The sequence below is a fragment of the Meleagris gallopavo genome, chromosome 1 (genome assembly GCF_905368555.1).
Source record: "Meleagris gallopavo chromosome 1, MGAL_WU_HG_1.1, whole genome shotgun sequence".
In the NCBI taxonomy this organism is placed as follows: Eukaryota; Metazoa; Chordata; class Aves; order Galliformes; family Phasianidae; genus Meleagris; species Meleagris gallopavo.
In genome coordinates this window covers 29,965,313-29,982,542 of record NC_139404.1, presented here as the reverse complement: position 1 = coordinate 29,982,542, position 17,230 = coordinate 29,965,313, and the positions used below count along the sequence as shown (strand labels likewise).

Below are 17,230 nucleotides of genomic sequence, written 5' to 3'. Positions count from 1 at the left end.
TCTACTCAAATTACAGCAGCAGGCACTTTGCCCAGCAGAAAATGTACAGTGTTAATACTTAGCATCTCAAGTGCCTGTAAATAATTTCTCAAAGTTCAAATGAATAATTTCAGCATCTTTATTTATTGCTACAGAATTTTTAATGCATTCTAACAGTATGTGCCCTCAGGAGATAAAGGGAGAAAGCTCACTTAGATTAATTGGCTTCAATATGCGTAATAAAAGGGCAGTCTGCTGCCTATGATTGACTATTGTTGCCATTCTATATTGCCTTCAATAAATCTTCCAAGCAAAGGAAAGGAGGTCATCTAAACAAGCATTGCTTTTGTCTGACTTGTAAACATGTCCAATTTAATGAAAAACACAGACTGATCCGAATTCTGTATTATCTGGTCCATTTGAGAAGTGAGAAATGTGATTGTTTTCATTCTGCTGTGGTTGAAAGGATATCTCCACAGTGCACAAGAGAGGTGCTGTGTGAAAAGCAGTATTCTGACTGTTGATCTATTTCTAGAAAAATGTCAAAATGGCAAGTTTTCAAGTATTTTTTCACTTTTTCACAGCCTAGAAATAGTATGGTACAGGATATCAAGGTCTCTTCAATGTAACAGTGTTGTGTTTTTGCTTGGAACAGTTTGTTTGCTAAGATAAGGCTCAAATATTAAAACAGTTACTTTGTTTTAGTAATATTTGCTTCATCTGTTCCTTTCAGCATTCAGCTGTTATCAACTAAGCATAACATCAATCTTTTCAAGGCCCAGATTCATCTTTTCCAGCTTTTATATCTACCTGAAGTGTGTAGACTACAAACCTCCTTGCTTCAGTCTCTTTCTCTAGTCAAAATTAACATCCACTATCAAATGGGAGATCTTCCTGGATTGTCTGAATTGCCCCCTGAAAGTCCTGTTCTGTTCCCTTCTTTAGAGGAGAACCCAGGGACACTGTTCCCAAAACAGAAAGTTCAAAGGCTGACCTAGATTTAGCTTCTGGATATTTAGACTCAAAGGCCCTTGCAGGGCAGCAAGGCTCTTGGCTTCATGGCTTTTTCTTTCATCAAGAAACTTGCAGGAGGGCAAGCAGTAGGGTTGGATGAGATCTGAATGTCTTTGTAAGCCTCATACTATATTTTCTGAATACCTGGTCTCAATATTTATCAAAAGGTTATTATACTTGTTTTGGTTCTGATACCTCTGAGCTAGTGATACTATTACTATGATTTGGAGAAAGTTTAGCAGCTCCAAATCAATTTTGTTGGTCAGTTTTGCAAGAAGAGACCACTCTGTCTTGGTGGAGGTCCATTAGACATCTTACTTGTTGTTGCTGATGAAATAAATCATGTTAGACTTCATTCACAAGGGTATAAGTCTGGTCACCTCAGTTGGATTAATGTCCAAGAGTAGGATTAGAATAAAATTACACATAGATTTGAAACACATACAGACTGAAATACCTTCAGAGTGACAAATGGAAAAGATTTTGTGTTCTTTCTGATATTGCATTGCTAGAAATGTGCAGCTGTAGAGGAAAATCTGAGCTTCAGACAGCGCATATTCATTTCCAGTGAATGTGGCAGAATTTCCTGAAGGTAGCTTTTGTTAGGCTTGAAGTGATCAAGACATTCACATGATAAACAATTTATGCTGGAAGCTTCCCTTGTTGAACAGTCACTTTATCTCCAAAAGAAATATAAACTTTTGTAAGCAGACATCTTCAGTTGCAATCACATACAAGCAGGAAGGGGGACTGATGTAAAGACGCCAAATCTATTTCTAAATAACATATTACTTTTTTCTATTTATGACACATATTTAAAAACTGCTTGTTAAAGATTTTTGGCATTTTTAACTTAAAACATGTAGTGTAATAAAAATTGTCAGTAGCTGCTAAACCTATCTAACAATTAATAGGAGATTGAATCCACAACCCAACAATAACCTAAAAACCACAATCACCAGTCCTTACTGTGTACTTCTACAAAAGATGATTTAGTAGATCATTTCTCAGAACTGCAATGAGGATGGGGTAAACAGGGTCCTCTGGAGATGATCGTGTCCAATCCACTCGCTCAAACTAGGGTCAAATTGAATGGGTTTCTCACAGTTTTGTCTGGTTGGATTTTGAGTATCTTCAGGTTGGAATTTTCACAACCTCTCTGGGGAACCAGTTCCAGTGTTCAGTCAGCCAGCTCTCCAACTATTGTCTCAACAGCATGAAAAAGAGGGGACGTAATGCTCTTCCTAGCACTGTTGGTCTTCTCTTCCACATGGGTACATAGCCAGCTCATATTCAACTTGGTTTAGTGCCTCATCCCTTTCCACATCCTTTCCAAACCCCAGCTCTGCACGTATATTCCCTCTCTGTTCTTCTCAAAGCCTGAAAAGGATGACGTTGTCCCTTCCCATTTACTGCCTATGGAACCAGACTTGAGTGTTATAGGACAGGTCATTGACCAAGAACAGGATGAAACCTGAGCTGAAATGGCTGGGATTGCTGGTATCCCATAGTGTTCCCTTAAATATTTAACAAGGCTGTTTGGCAAAAGACCTGACCTGCTTCCTGGTGCTCTTGTTGGTTGGGGATATATGCTATTCCACTGTTCATCTATCAAAGCTGCATTTGGGAACAGCTTGTAGTAAGAGATCAGACACTTTGGCACCGATTCCAGTGAACAGCTGATGAACTGGCTGTGGCTGTTGACATGGAAGCTAAAAGATACAAACTGAAGTTGAGTTGGGCCTACTGGTGATGTGGCCGACAGCTCTCTGAGCTTCCCAGCAGAAGTGGAGAAGCAGAAGCAGGGACTGGGCACAGAGTAGGAAGCAAATTGCCTGCTTTTGATGGGAGAGTTTAGAAATTTTCTGATGAAATTATCCTGACATTGAAATGTGGCTTTAGGGCATGCCTATTCACCCAGAGTACTAAGCAGCTTTCCTGATTCAGGTAGAGCAGTACTAGAAGTTTGCACATGTTCACAGGCATAGCTGTAATTCTTTTCACCTGTCAGCTACCATGAAAAGGGTCTGTCAAATTCCCAAACACTATGCAGCTTTTGCAAAGAAGCAAAGCTTTGTGTAACTAAGTGCTGTAATGGGCATTGCATTTCATAAAGTTTCCTACTTCCAAATGGTTCTTCAGGGGTGTCAGCAAGAACCACTGTGCTCTCCATAATATGAGAATGAGCATCACTTAGTGCTTTCAGTCAGACATTGTTTTCATGAGAAGAAGTATTCACTCTGAAGTGCCTTGCAGCTAACAGAGCTGTTGCAATGCTTTAGATTTTTCCCTGCAAGCCTTTTAGATTAACTGTGGCCAGTGCCTTGTTGAAAAGGGATCAGTGGAATAAGAAGACAGATGTAAGCATCGTGTGTAGATACATCAACATCCAGCACTACTTCTTATTGTTTTAGCTGGTAATAGAACATCAAAATGCGACTTTGGAGAAGTCTTTTTCTCTTCCTGTAACAAGCAGCTTTAAGCATCATTAACACTGGGGATGCATCTGTTGGCTTGTATACTTGTTAAAAGATTTTCAAGTCTTACAAGGCAGACAAGGAGTAGTTAAACTAGTAAAGCACAGTCTTCTGCAGTGTAGAAAGTTGAGACTACCCAGGGAATCTCAAAACATTTCTACCAGTTAAATTTGTTCAAAATACCTTACAATGCCCTCCCGCTTGATTGTAAAATTATGAATTCTTCAGTAGGCATTTTTAAATGCTGTTTTAAATTGTGTTTGAACATTGCTTTATTTCAGAATCCAGCATAGGACAATTTTGTTAGATTGCCTTGATGGTACTGTAACTCCCTTTTAATTTGATGAACAGTGAATTTGTTTGGCTATATGTGCATATATACACGATTACTGCATTTTTGCTGTTTGTCAGCTTTTCTTTTGAGTTCTTACATTCATTTTGTGCTTTGAGTATTCCCTTGGTCCTTTTTTAATTATGCATGAGATCAAATAGCAGAGTTTTACTACTAGTAGCGTTTTGATGTAGTTTTTGTAACAAGTTGGTTGGAAGTATATGACTTCTTTATGGACCTTTGGCTGTGGCTTACATTTCTTGATAACAAACTTTCTTTGGACATCAAAGGAATCATATCCACCTGTTATTAAATATGCCACAGCAAACTGTTGAAATAAACTGGCGCACAAAGCTGTAAGGTTTAAAAGGACATGCTGAGAAAAAAAAAATTAACTTAAAAAATGTCTGTACATTTACTCAGCCCTAAATTAATACTGATGGTGTAATTAAATGCATAACTGAATTTATGAAAAAATGGTCAGCATAAGATACATGAGCCCACTCTCTTTCATCAGATTCCTATCAGAAATAGCCAATTTTAGGAAAGTATATTATTTGGCTCTTTATATTTTTTTCACATGTGGAAAGCTCAAACAAAAATAGAAAAAGTGGTGTGAATACCTCATGAAGAAGGAAAAAGACTTTGGTGTGGCTAAAAAAAAATGTCAAGACTTTGTTCCTAACATATAGTTCCAAATACTAAAATGCTGCTTAGATGGAATGGTTGCTATTGATCAGATCTCTTTTTTTTTTTCTGTTTTGTGCAGCTTTCTATATACGTTAAGTAATTAGCATGTGTGACTGTTACACTTCTTTGCAAATCCAAATTAATTTGTTTATGTGCACCGACAATGATAGTAGGAGGATTCAGATTTTTGAAGGCTATTATTATTTCATTTCCAAAGGAAGCTTGTGAAAATCTTTTAGTTCTGACATTCCAGTCGATAGGAAAATAGTTTTGCATGTATTGGAATATAAGGCACTGCCAAAGTAACCAGGAAACTTGTTAACTTTGTTGACTTTGCAAAAACATTATGAAGTATAATAGTACTTTCAACATCATATGAGAATTGTTTCCATTTAAGCCTTTGATCCTTGGTGTTCAGCTAAAACAGCTTCAATCAGCTTGTGGCCAGGTAGGCTCTGAAGCTAAAGCTGTGACAAAATGGCATTTGAAGCCCATAGAGCATTGAACTAATTCTGAAAGAACTGGGATTACTTTTGGCAGAACTCTTAAAAATTCTTGGCTCCAATCTAGTAAAAACTGTCTGTAAGCTCTGAAAGTACTATAGTAAAAAACTGTCATAGCTCAGGAACCTGCCTTTTCCTTAGTTTTATTTTTAAAATGAAAATTTTAATTACTGATAGTAGGATTGGGGTTTACAAGGAGAATACTAAAGGGCTCAGATTCATGGTGCATGTGTGCAAGGTTCTGCAAAAACCTCAAGTAATAAAGAGTGCCTTTAAAGAGTTCACAGTCCAGCCAGGGAAAGCTGTTTGTTTGCCAGGATAAATTGCTTGCTTGCTTGAGTTCTGCTGTCTGGAGGATTCAGGCTCTCCTTTTTGGAGAGGCTCTCAGGAGTGAGACTGAGAACTTTCAGGGTACTTTCAGCAAGCAGTTTTTAAATAAAATTTAAGTGCTGACTTCAACTTGCAGAAATACAGAAATGTTGGGTTAACCTGCCACGGATAAAATTTTTAAAAGCAATTAGTACATGAGCCTACTTGAAATGTAAAATGTCAATAGAATCCAGTGGACAGGGAATGGGGAATTCATCACACTCCAAAAGTCAGGCCTCTTAGAGTCGTTCAAGTCTGGTATTTCAACTGAAGTCATTTTCGAAGTTCATAAACTACTCAAAGTTGATCCTTGATGCAAGCCTCCCTAAAATAATACAAATCATCCAGAACAAATCCCAAAGAAGACAAATTGTGGAGTCAGGCAGGTGAGGTCCAGCTGACCTTCTGGGCTGCATACTGCTGTTGGCACCGCAGCTGTGTGAGGTGGTGGTGGCAAGTCCTCATGGAGCCCAGGCACCTGGCTGGGATGAGGTGAGTGAGGAGGGATGCTGGATATGCTCTGTCCCCCTCATTGTTGGGCTTAGAGGCATGTACACCCTAGCTCTGAGTGGTCGCTGCTACTTATCATCCTTGAGTTATTGTGAGTGGTCCCGATTTTCTTAATAAATCTCCTGACATCCTGATCTATAGAAGCTGTGGTCTTTTTGGCCATGGCTGAAACATAACTGCAGACATGAAGTTCTCAGTATCACGTTTAAATGATTTAACTTAAACTTGTGACAGCAAATGTCTAACTGTATGTTCTATTCTCAGGATCTGACTCTGAATTAAGAACCATTCTGAATTACTGCATGCACCTGTGTTTAATTAATATTTTCTGTAGTTTTCATTTTAGCAGAAAGAGACAGGATGCAGACGCTAAAAATAATGAAACGATTTTGCTGAGGATGCTGAAACATCTATAACTTGCATCTTTGCTACTTAAAACCATTACCCAGCTCCCACAGGCGGGGTAATGAGTGGTCTGCTGTGTAGGCTTGGTCTTCTCAAAGATGGTTTTTGCATGTGAATTACTTATTGCAGAGACAAGAATAATGATCTTCGAGCAATCCTTGGTTTATCAAGATAATGCAAATTACTAGTCTGTTCAGTGATGCTAAACCTTATTCCATGTTATTCCATTTTAAATGCTCACTTACTGTAGGAAAAGCAGATCTTAACATGATGGCCCAAATTAGGGGAATCATTAATTTCTATGTCTGCTTTAAGCATAACAGCTAAATCTTCTTTAAAAAACTGTTACTATGATAATTCTCAATGCTTTCCATTCAGTTCCCTTTTTCTTTTCTCTTGCCTCAATTTCACGTAAACCATTATAACAGTAATTCTCTGAAAATGAACTTCCACATTGCTTGCTTTCTATTGTTTGATTAGAGTATAATATATTGATCTACTTCTGACTAATGATTAATAAGAAGAAATACCTTCAGTAACACAGACTGACTGTTCCAGGCAGATGGGACTCCTGTGTACTCCATCAAATCTGAAATTCCTAGAAAGCCTCTGAAAAGTCTTATTTGGCACTCTGGAGCAGAGCGCAAAGTGACTTTTGGTTTCTATATTTTTTTCCTACACTCCTGTGATATGCTTTTTATAAACTTATGAGGTTGGAAGCCATCATGTTCACAGCACCTATTCTGTCCAGTAGCTTTGTTCATATGATACATCTGGTAAAACAGAAAAAAGGCAAATGTGACCTCAGTAGTTGGGCAGGAGCTGGAGGTGGTTCTGAGATGACAGGCTGAAGATATATGAGTATTGCTGAAAGTCCCATAGAGTTCTGTTTATCTCATAGAATCACAAAATTTTAGAACTCAAATTTGAGTTAAATGAAGTTGAGTATAAATAAATAAGCAATTTACTTATACTCCTCATCTGTTTTGGTTTCTAGGTAAACCTGATAAAAATAACTGTTTTCCTAACTGATCTTCTTCCTCATGCTTTCATCTCACCAAAACTGGGCTTTGTACTGAGCTGATACAAATTAATACAGTTCTTTTGACATATAAACTGCTGTGCTGTTTTGATGAGCTGCATGCCTGGTCTTTCATCTTTGCACGTGATCCATTTTTGCTAACTTATTTCTGTGAAGTAACAATAATAACTGTTCATAATGAATCATTCTAAAATGTCCATTTGGACTGATTCATTGTTGCCATTGATGATCAAGACTGTTTGACCATGGTACCTCTGACCAAGGCTAAGGAAAACAAGGACCATGAAACATGTTGGTGAATTAGAAATGCTCTAATATATTCTTGAAGTCAGGCCTTGGGTGAGCAGGAATCCTATTAGTGTTTAGCTGGAGGAACTATAATATGCAGTATGTTCATAGCTTTATTCGTAAATCATCTGCCTCCTCCACAACTAATTATGATTCTAAGTGAATAGCTGCCCAGTCCAAAATGCATGAAAACAAAACAAGTTGTTACTAATGCTTTTACCTCTAAGAAGTAATGAATACACTATGGTTTAATAAAAGTCAAGATAAGGATGATTTCTAAGAAAGACTGTACCCTCATAAGGGTCTCGAGTGTGATGAATTTGTATAATCTTTTTAGATGTGTTTGTGAAAAATTTGTTGAGATTATCTAACTTAAAGTCACTGCAAAACATCTGATTTATTACATCTTAAGGAATTCTGGGCACTAAATAGGCAAACGCTGCAGTCTCTATTTTTTTTAATTGAGCAAAGGCAGAATGACAAGAACATATACAGTCAGTAACTAAGTAGAGGCAAAGACTTTAACTCTCTTCTGACTGTACCTCTCTTTTAGCTGGCATCTTCTCTAACACTGAAGTCCTGTGGAGGTAGGGCAGAGAACAGCACGGAGGATGCATGATGCAGCATTGGAGTTGCTCACAGGGCTTGTAGGAGGCAAAAGACAGGTCCCTCTCTCCCTCTAAAACATACTCAAATGAAGAGCTGAAGGTTAAAGGAGGGGGTCAGAGTTGATCCAGACACAAGGTGAAAACTCGCAGACAAATTACATTCTGTGAGAAGAGCATCCCAAATTTGTTGGGAATATTTACCATTTGGGAATTCAGTAAACAGTAAACACAGTGTAAGGTCTGAGCAATAACCTGGTAGGTAATAGGTTACAAATGCAGGTTGTCTGGGCTGTGATCACCTCTCTGTCCCCTTTGACTTGTCTGAGATTCCTCTTATGCATATAAATTCATATAACGAGTGTAAACTGGCTAAAGTTTCCTTTTCCTCCCCTGACCCAAAAGAACTCAAAAAATTATTTTCAGAGAGAGCAAGAAAAACTTGCACAGAGTTTCTGCCGAGACTCTTCTCCAAGAAAATCAACATGCATTTATTTTCCTCATAGAAAAAAAAATTAATGGATTTGAAGGATTTTATTCTTAAAGAGCTTATGAATTTTGAGCACGTAACGTTTACAGAATAAGAGCAAATTCAGATTGAGAAAGTACTGTCACTAGGAAGAAAAATCATATGGCATCTTTCATAAAGATCTATCAAAGCATTAATGAATGTCAGCTGAATTATTATAATTAATAATTCCATCAAATTTCAGCTAACTGTGTGTGCTAATAAAAGCTGAATCTTCATATTCATAAACAGGTTGGCCTCTCCTATAGCTCCTGCCCCCTGGTGTGGGGCTGTTCCCCAAATATCATTCCCTGTACAAGAAAAAGCAGAGAGCTGGTACGAGTGCTTTCTCCCCATTTTACAGAGGTGGAAGTCAAGACACGTGGGAAAGTTGAATAGGTGACAAAGCTTGCATAAAAAGGCAATGGCAGATGTTTGGATAAGACATAGGTCATCTCATTTCTGCTCCTTTACTCAAATATGTCAACATCTGAGAGAAGATGGGCTTTTTTTTTTTTTTTTTCATTGTATTTTTAAAAAGAGGGAGTGCAGCCAATTCACAGAACTGGAGAATATAATTTTTTTTTTTTTTGGCTTTCAAAAAGGACATATTCTAAAATTGCTAGCTCATTAAATTGCAGGAAAAAAAAGGTTAAAAAGTTGTTTGTGAGAATAAACAAATGAGATCTGCAGCGAGCTTGTTCTGCAAATGAGAGATATTTTATTTGACTGCTGTGTCAGGAAGGAAAGTCACCCTGGTCCCATTTACCAGCTGATTTTTGTCTTGGTTATGAAAAATCAGCTCAAAAACAAACAGTGAGGCATTGGCTGGTGACTTTAGAAGGTTGGAAAGCTTTTCTTTGTTTCACATTTTTGCTTAGATTCATTCACAGAGTACCTCTTTCACAGAAATTAAATGAAATGCTCATATTGGGTTCAGTGAACATTCTGGATTGAGGAATGAACCCTACTTACCTCACTCTTTCTGTTTTGTAGTCTAAGATGCTTTGCTGTTTTTTCCTTCTGTATCTTTTTCTTCCTTCATCTTCCTTGCTTGACACACTTTCTTGGGTGTATATAATTTCTTTCATGCCTCAGAGTCCCTGTCAGTTTTAAATAACAAAAGATGTTTCTTTTTTCTCTTCTAGAGCCAAATATGAATACTTATATTTATATTTTCTTTAGCCTCTTGAAACACTACAATCCTGTCTGTAGCAGCTTAAAAAATTGAGAGACTTGGGAAAAAAAAGTGCTACAAAAAAAGATTTGAGGAGACAGGAAGTTTTGTTCTTTATTAAAAACATCAAAATGTATCCACTACTTAGCCACTACTTCTGCAGGAAAGAACTTTCCTTACAAAATATGAAACCTAAAATTTCAATTAGGTTCTTAAAATACAGTGATCTATAAATAGAATATGAATAGTTCAGCTGGGCAGCATTATAATAGAATGTTCTTCTGTTATACAAGGGAAATGGAGATAGCCTTCATAATTCACTGTAGGGTCCCTCTTTTATGAATTACGAGACGTTTAACTATTAGTGGAATTAAAATCTATTACAGTGCCAGTCATTGCACTATACCCTTCTGGAGCCCTTCCTCTTGCTGTCAGCATGAGGGAGTGTGCAATCTCTGCAGACATATTGCAATGATATGTGTATAGCCCAAGCAAAGAAAAAGCTTTTTTTTTTTTTTTTTTTCATCTCTGCTGTGGTTCAGCAGTTGTGTACGCTTTCTACTTGATTTGATGCTGCATGAGCAGCAATGTAAATTAGTGGTCATGAGTATGTGAACTGTGAATCATGTTAACAAGTCACTGGCAAGGAGATGAAGGAATAATGTTTTAAAATTATGAACCGTTCTAAAGGGTAGAAGACCCAGCAGAAGACCAATTTCAGATCAGGGTGTCAGATCAAGCCCTAGCCAAAATTTTGTGTTGAACTGAACTGGATCATTGGAAAATTACTGTAATTCATACCAGAGCTGAACCCAAACAAAGCTGAGAACATGCTGGTTGAATCCTTCGTTCAAACATATAGAATGAGTTCTTACAACTCACCATTATGACTAAGAAAACACAAGATCTTCACAGTGCCTGCGGAGACTTCCTTCCCACCTTTAAGAAAGAGAGAACATCTGGCTAAAATAGATCTTTCTTGGGACAAATTAATCTAGCCCTTTAGTATCCAGAAACCAACATGTTTAGGGAGTAGCATGAGTGTGTTAGTCCAGTTCCTAACATTTGCAAAAAGAGCTGCAGCACCTCCAAATATTAGTATGCATCTAAAGTAGCTTTGTCATTGTATGTCAAGGTACAGAAGTGCTTTTTCTATCTTGAAGGAAACAGTTACTTTTTCAAGAAAGGGCAAACAGGGAAATAGAAGTGTTTATTACAGTTAAGGTGCTGTTGTGAGAATTATGGACAAAGTGAAAGCAACCTCACATTACCATCAATGTCTAAGAGCAGGAAACCCACACCTCTCAGTTACCCTGACTTTCTAATGGGGATTACACAATTGGTTTCTCAGAATCTCATAGAAAAATACATTCTCTTTTTAAACTATTCATGCATGCACCTAGTTCATCATGGCTAATTAGGTGTTCTGAATTATCATCTTCGTTTGCTACAAATGTCACATCTTTTGATGATATTGGATGTTAAATGAGTATCTGTCATAATCTCAGTTATCTGTGGGGCCTGTGATTGATCAATTTTTGACAACAAAGAATTGTTAACAGGGCTGCATGGTGAAGCAGCCAGTGGAAAATTCCCTTTCATAATGTTTCTATCTAATTTTGGAGCACCGCCACTGCCACACATAAAATAACAACACAATTGAATTTCTTTTTGCTGGCATTTAGCAGGACATATGGGGGTGTGCAGAAATCAATGGGGGATCGGGAGTCTGGAAAATTACATACTTGAAGAATTAATGAACTATAATTCCGTATTACATCCTCAATCACATTTTGCTTCCTTTTCATTAATGGAACTAAATTAGTTTTCCATGGACACGGTACTTTAAAAAATGCAATCACGCTCTTGCGAGAATTAAAAAAAAAAAAAGAAAGAAAAAAAGAAAACATTTTAAAAACCCTGTTTTAACTATATTTTTTGATGCATCATAACAGTTAGAAATATGTAGTGAAGAATATATCTGCAGCACTGGTAACTTGTTGGAGTAGTTTTTAATGTGGTAATTCTAACCCCAACTCTAGTTTCCTGCCCTTTGTGGCAAAGTATGGTGTTAAAGTGACTCAGACAGAATTTCTGCAAGAGTTTGAGCAGTGTAGAGACATAGACATAAGAGTGGTGACTCCAAAGGCATTCAAAATACCTTTTTTCCTGCACCACCTAATTCACAGCAGGAAGAGGAAAGTCCAGGGTCTTCACAGTTCTCTGAAGGCTTTACCTCAGATAACTGATGTTTCTAATGCTGTATCAAGTCCTTTTACTCATGGAATGATGGTATTCTGAGGTTAAAATTGTAACTCCGTGCTATGAGCTTTCCATAGTTTAATGGGAACTCTGACGTGAGGGTTCATACAATGCAAAGCATATACTAGTACTTAAGATATTATAACGTACATTTAATGAATTCCTGGAAGCTGAAAAAATCAAAGCAAGATTGTAAGCACAAGCAGGCTCTAGAACACCCATTAATGAAGGAAGAAAGAACTCCTTTGGGGATCAGCAGCAGTGTTAGAAGAAAGATGACGATCGGACTTTACAAAACATATTTAAAGGGCATTCTAAATTACTTTGGATTATGGTGTAGCTGATATCTTTCTGGACTATTACAGCAGCATAAGCTTCTGTATTGTTTTGTTGCTTTTGTTAAAAAAAAAAAAAAAAGAATTCTTCCATGTAATATGTATATGCATGCAGTATATCGGAATGTAGTGGGATGGAAATCCCCAAAGCTGATATTTTAACAAGAGAAGATAGCTCTGGTATATTGAACTAGTTTTAAGCTGTTTTAGTTCTCCACTGGGATCTCTTTTCTCCATAAGATCTCAGCTCAGAGGTCTGATTAAACAGCAGAGTCTTCCCAACTATCTTCACATTAGAAATCTGCTATAACATGAAAACCAACACAAACGCTTATCTCTTTTTCAATATGGGACTCTAGAACTTACTGTAGAGATAATGAATCCTTCTCAAAGCTGCTCAGTTTTGACAGCAGATACATTATGCAGCACAGTGAACTTTTATTTTGTCCTACTCAGTAAGGCCTTTTCCCCCTTGCATGCATATTTACTAAGATCAGATAACCCAGACATCTTAATCCTACTGGGCATTCTGTTATCTGAGCATGAGTTTGAATAGCTGGGGCATGTTCTTTTGTACTAAAGTCAGACATAACATCCTTGAAAATGCATTGACAAATGCAAAAGCATATCAGAGTCTGACTCATCCACATGTACCCAGGAAAAAAAACACCGAGGACTTATCTTTTTCAACATCTTATTAGTACCCTAAGCAAATTCTTTGGTAATATGCTTCTGGCAGGATTTTTCTTTCAGTGTATACGCATTTTATTTGTGGGACTGGGATGCAGGTGGCTCTGGAGGTTATTAGGATGGAAAAGCTGTTGCCTTTGAAATGAGATCTCAAGTTTAGCGTAAGACTGTAGTGACTGAATGTTACAGAAGTTGCTGGCTGCTCATTAATCCTTATAAATATATCCAGTGATAATAACCCAATTAGCATTGGGAGAGATTACTGCAACTGAGAGTCTATTAATTGGCAGTCTCAGCTGAGTGCCATGTGTGTACTGTCCCAGAAAAACTTCCATGATAAATAGAAAACTAAATTCTAAATATCCACAGCTTTGAATATATGATGTTTCCTTCTTAATGGCGGAAGGCTGTTTTTTTTTGTTTGTATTGACCTGGCTAAAGCAGTTTGTGAAAGAAAGGATTTTTAGACTAAACCGCTATGTCTCTCTAACTTAGTGTTTAATGGTGGCATGTAGGCTTTTCTGAGAGGAGGATTTGGTGATTAATATTTCAGTTTTGAAATGAGTAACGTAAAATGGTATAGCCATACCCCATCTCCCACCACACCATGGCTCTTTGTTGAGTGCAGCTTGACCACATTAGAGAGCTTGGTCCAATTGCTGGATGAAAGAGTATTGCTAGCTTTCAAATTGGCAATTTTATACCACTTTCCATCTTCAAAAGCTCTTATTATACAGAAATTCTCTAATAATATTCATCAGACTGCTAGCTTTCCTTTTTTTCCTACTGTACCAGTGAATAATGTGCTAATGATCTTATTTTGCTCTTCAGGGAGCAGGGTTTTCTCAGTCTCCCCAAGAGCAAGGGTGTAATAGCTGAAACTGATGCTACAGTTCAGGAAATGAGTGATTATGAAGTATAAAGAATGTGATTTGGAAGAGCATTTTTTCATGTCCAGGGGAACTAAGTGTATACAGCACTTAGTTACTTTCAAAATGTGTCACTGTATCTATTGTATTAAAGTGAGTATTTAGTTTGCAAAAAGGTGCAAGAGAGTTTTTTTCCAGTTGAAAAATGAGTAGCAAAATATGGAAATAACGAGGCTGACTGATTTAAGCTTAAGAAAAATGCACTGGAGAAAAACAGAATCTTTGAAAACCAAATCGCGTGCAACGTAAGCGTGCAATAACAAGTTACCCTGTTTGGTGGCAGTGTGGTGTGTGTGGTATTTCTTTGAGTGCATTCATGAGTTACATCAGGTAGAGAGGGGTCCTCGTGTTCCTGGTATTCTGTGAATCACACCTGTGCTCTCAAGACAGTGCTTCAAGAGCTGGAAGCATAAACCTCCTGCCATGCAGTGCCCTGGAGGGGAACACAGTGCAGCGGGTGCTGCTGCACAGCTGCCCTCCTGCCTGGCACAAAGGTTCCATCCACAAACCAGCTTGGTACTGCTTTCTGTTCCAAACCTGGTTCCTCACATGAGTGGGGTGGCAGATTTTTCATGTGCAATTGTGCTGCTTATTTGAAAAACAGAGAAAATACTGCCTCTGTGATAATCTGTGGCAGTTCTTCCATAAATTAAGGGCAGGGATTAGACCATTTGCTCTGGAACATAAGACAAATGAGACTCTCTTTTAGCTCCTGAATGGAGATAGCTTTCCTTCTTCAACTCCCCCCCCAGCTTCTTACCAGCTTCTTATAGCTAGCTGAAGAGGAGAACTTGCAAACGCAGAATAAGACTTTTGTCCATCTACTTACAAATGCCACTACCTCCTAATGAAAAAAAGCACATACCTCCTCTTCTTGCACTTAAAAATCTTAATTTTTTTCAGAAGTGAAAATAGCCCTTTCAGTAACTTCCTTCAATAGAGCAGTGTTTCGTTTTTATGCCTTTCTAGTACAGCATCAAATAGAACTTCATTAGTGTGGTTAGTGTTCCATATAGCCCACTGATATACCATAGCCACTGGCCAAGCAAAACTTCAATCAGTTTTTGTTCTGTTGTCAGCTCACACCTCTGACTGAGCAGCTGCAAGATGATTCATCAGAGAATGTTTCATCAGAGGACAGAAAAAAAAATCAATTCTGGCTGCTTTTTCCATACTAATAAGATCATTTCAGTTGTAGATACTTCTACAGCACTTCCTGAGCTATGCTATGCCCATTTGAAAATAGAAATCCTTTTATCCAAATGTCAAGAAAATTTTCCATGAAATCAGTGCTTTGGCACTGCAAAATAAGTTTCTGCTGCAATTATTTGTTTAACACAGTTGTGATGTTACCTGAGTTTTGTCCCATTACAGAGAAAGTCTCTGCTAGAACTAATGCTAAACTAAAGAATGTAAGTTGGGATACTTAGCATGAAATTTTGTATGTGAGGAACATCTATGTTCTGAAACCTACAATATATGCCATATTTTCCTAAGAATTTAGTAGTGAAGTTGTTTTTGATTGACTATGTTTGCTGTGATACCATGTAAGGAATAGTGAATTATTCACTACTGGTGCAGAAATGGTTCCAATTGAATGGTTTAGGCAAACAAACTGAGAACAATCTGATGTTTCTTACAGACTGACGATGTGCTTCCACTGATGCTATTTATGGTAGGCATTCCCACATAACTCCACTCCACTTTGCATGCAGCTGTAACAAAACTAGAAGAGCATATTTCTTTGTTTATTGGCATCTGTAAAAGCATTTCATCTCAAGTAATATTTCTTGTGATATGAGTTTGTCAGCTAGTTCACAAATAAATACAGAAAAGCTACCTTTCTTGTCAGTTTACCAATACTGGCATGACATTCAAGGCTTATTTTTCTGAATAATCAGTAAGCGAGAACAGCAGAATATGTTCAGTCTGTGCCTGCTATACTGTGCTCACAATTATAAAATGTAGAGATTCAGAAATAAATTGTTCTGAAGAGAGGAACATAGCTTTTCTTAAATTCATATCTGTTACTTTACTCTGAATAATACCCTATCCTCCACCTCACTACCAATAAATTCCACTTTCCAGAGGAAGTCTGGAGGCAGAGGAAGACACATGCTATCCATTGTCTTAATGTGTGTTATTGAATAACATTAAAAAGCAGTCATGTGCTTCATTGATTCTTTGGGGCTTGTGGCTCGAACCACCCCCAGCAAGTTATATTGTGCTAAGCAGACGATTCCAGACCTTTAGGTTAACTTACAGTCTGTCCTCCTGGGCAAGTTCCTCCCAGACTGTGTATTACCCATGGTAAGTGATCTTCTAGAAAGAAATCTTTTCCCTTCCCTTCCCTTCCCTTCCCTTCCCTTCCCTTCCCTTCCCTTCCCTTCCCTTCCCTTCCCTTCCCTTCCCTTCCCTTCCCTTCCCTTCCCTTCCCTTCCCTTCCCTTCCCTTCCCTTCCCTTCCCTTCCCTTCCCTTCCCTTCCCTTCCCTTCCCTTCCCTTCCCTTCCCTTCCTTCTCTTAAGCCATTTGTGGGCATGTGAGTGAATACCAGAGGATAAAGCACAAACTGCAAACCAACCTCTTCTCTCTACAGCAACATAATTTCCATTGATCTCCCTCTAATCTCTGTAACCCTCTTGAAGTCCCGCTGGCCCCCATTGCTCACAAGAAAAAGACTAGAGCTTATACTGAGTTAGGGAGAGGCACCAGAGCAGCTAAAGGTTGCAGGGATTTGGTATTGCTCAGTCCTGCAGCAGGACTACTTACGTGATTATCCTGCACTTCACAGTGGAGTTGAAAATCTTGTGTTTTAAACCAATAGAGATTAGGACTTAATTTGTGGCACACATAGCAGCAAAAATACGTGCCTAGTGCAGTATTCCGGTAGGGGTGCTGGTCATATTCATTCTCATAAATACTGGTGACGTACACAAGGGGCATCTGGTCAGAAAGGCAGGTGACAGAAAATCAGGCTGATGCAATAACAGAAATTCCTAATGGAATTTCCTCGAGTAACTATAGAGCTTTAAAAATCAACATGCTCATATTATGGCTGTGAGGTTACTCCAAGGAGATGACTGTCCCGGCCTTTCAATAAGAAAAACTGTATCAG

At 38.0% G+C, this 17,230-nt stretch overlaps 1 protein-coding gene across 3 annotated transcripts in view; it reads left to right on the top strand.

Annotated features, from left to right (window-relative positions):
* Positions 1 to 17,230, top strand: part of NELL2 (neural EGFL like 2) — a 145,240-nt gene that overhangs the window by 107,617 nt on the left and 20,393 nt on the right. The gene's annotated exons all lie outside the window — the stretch shown is intronic.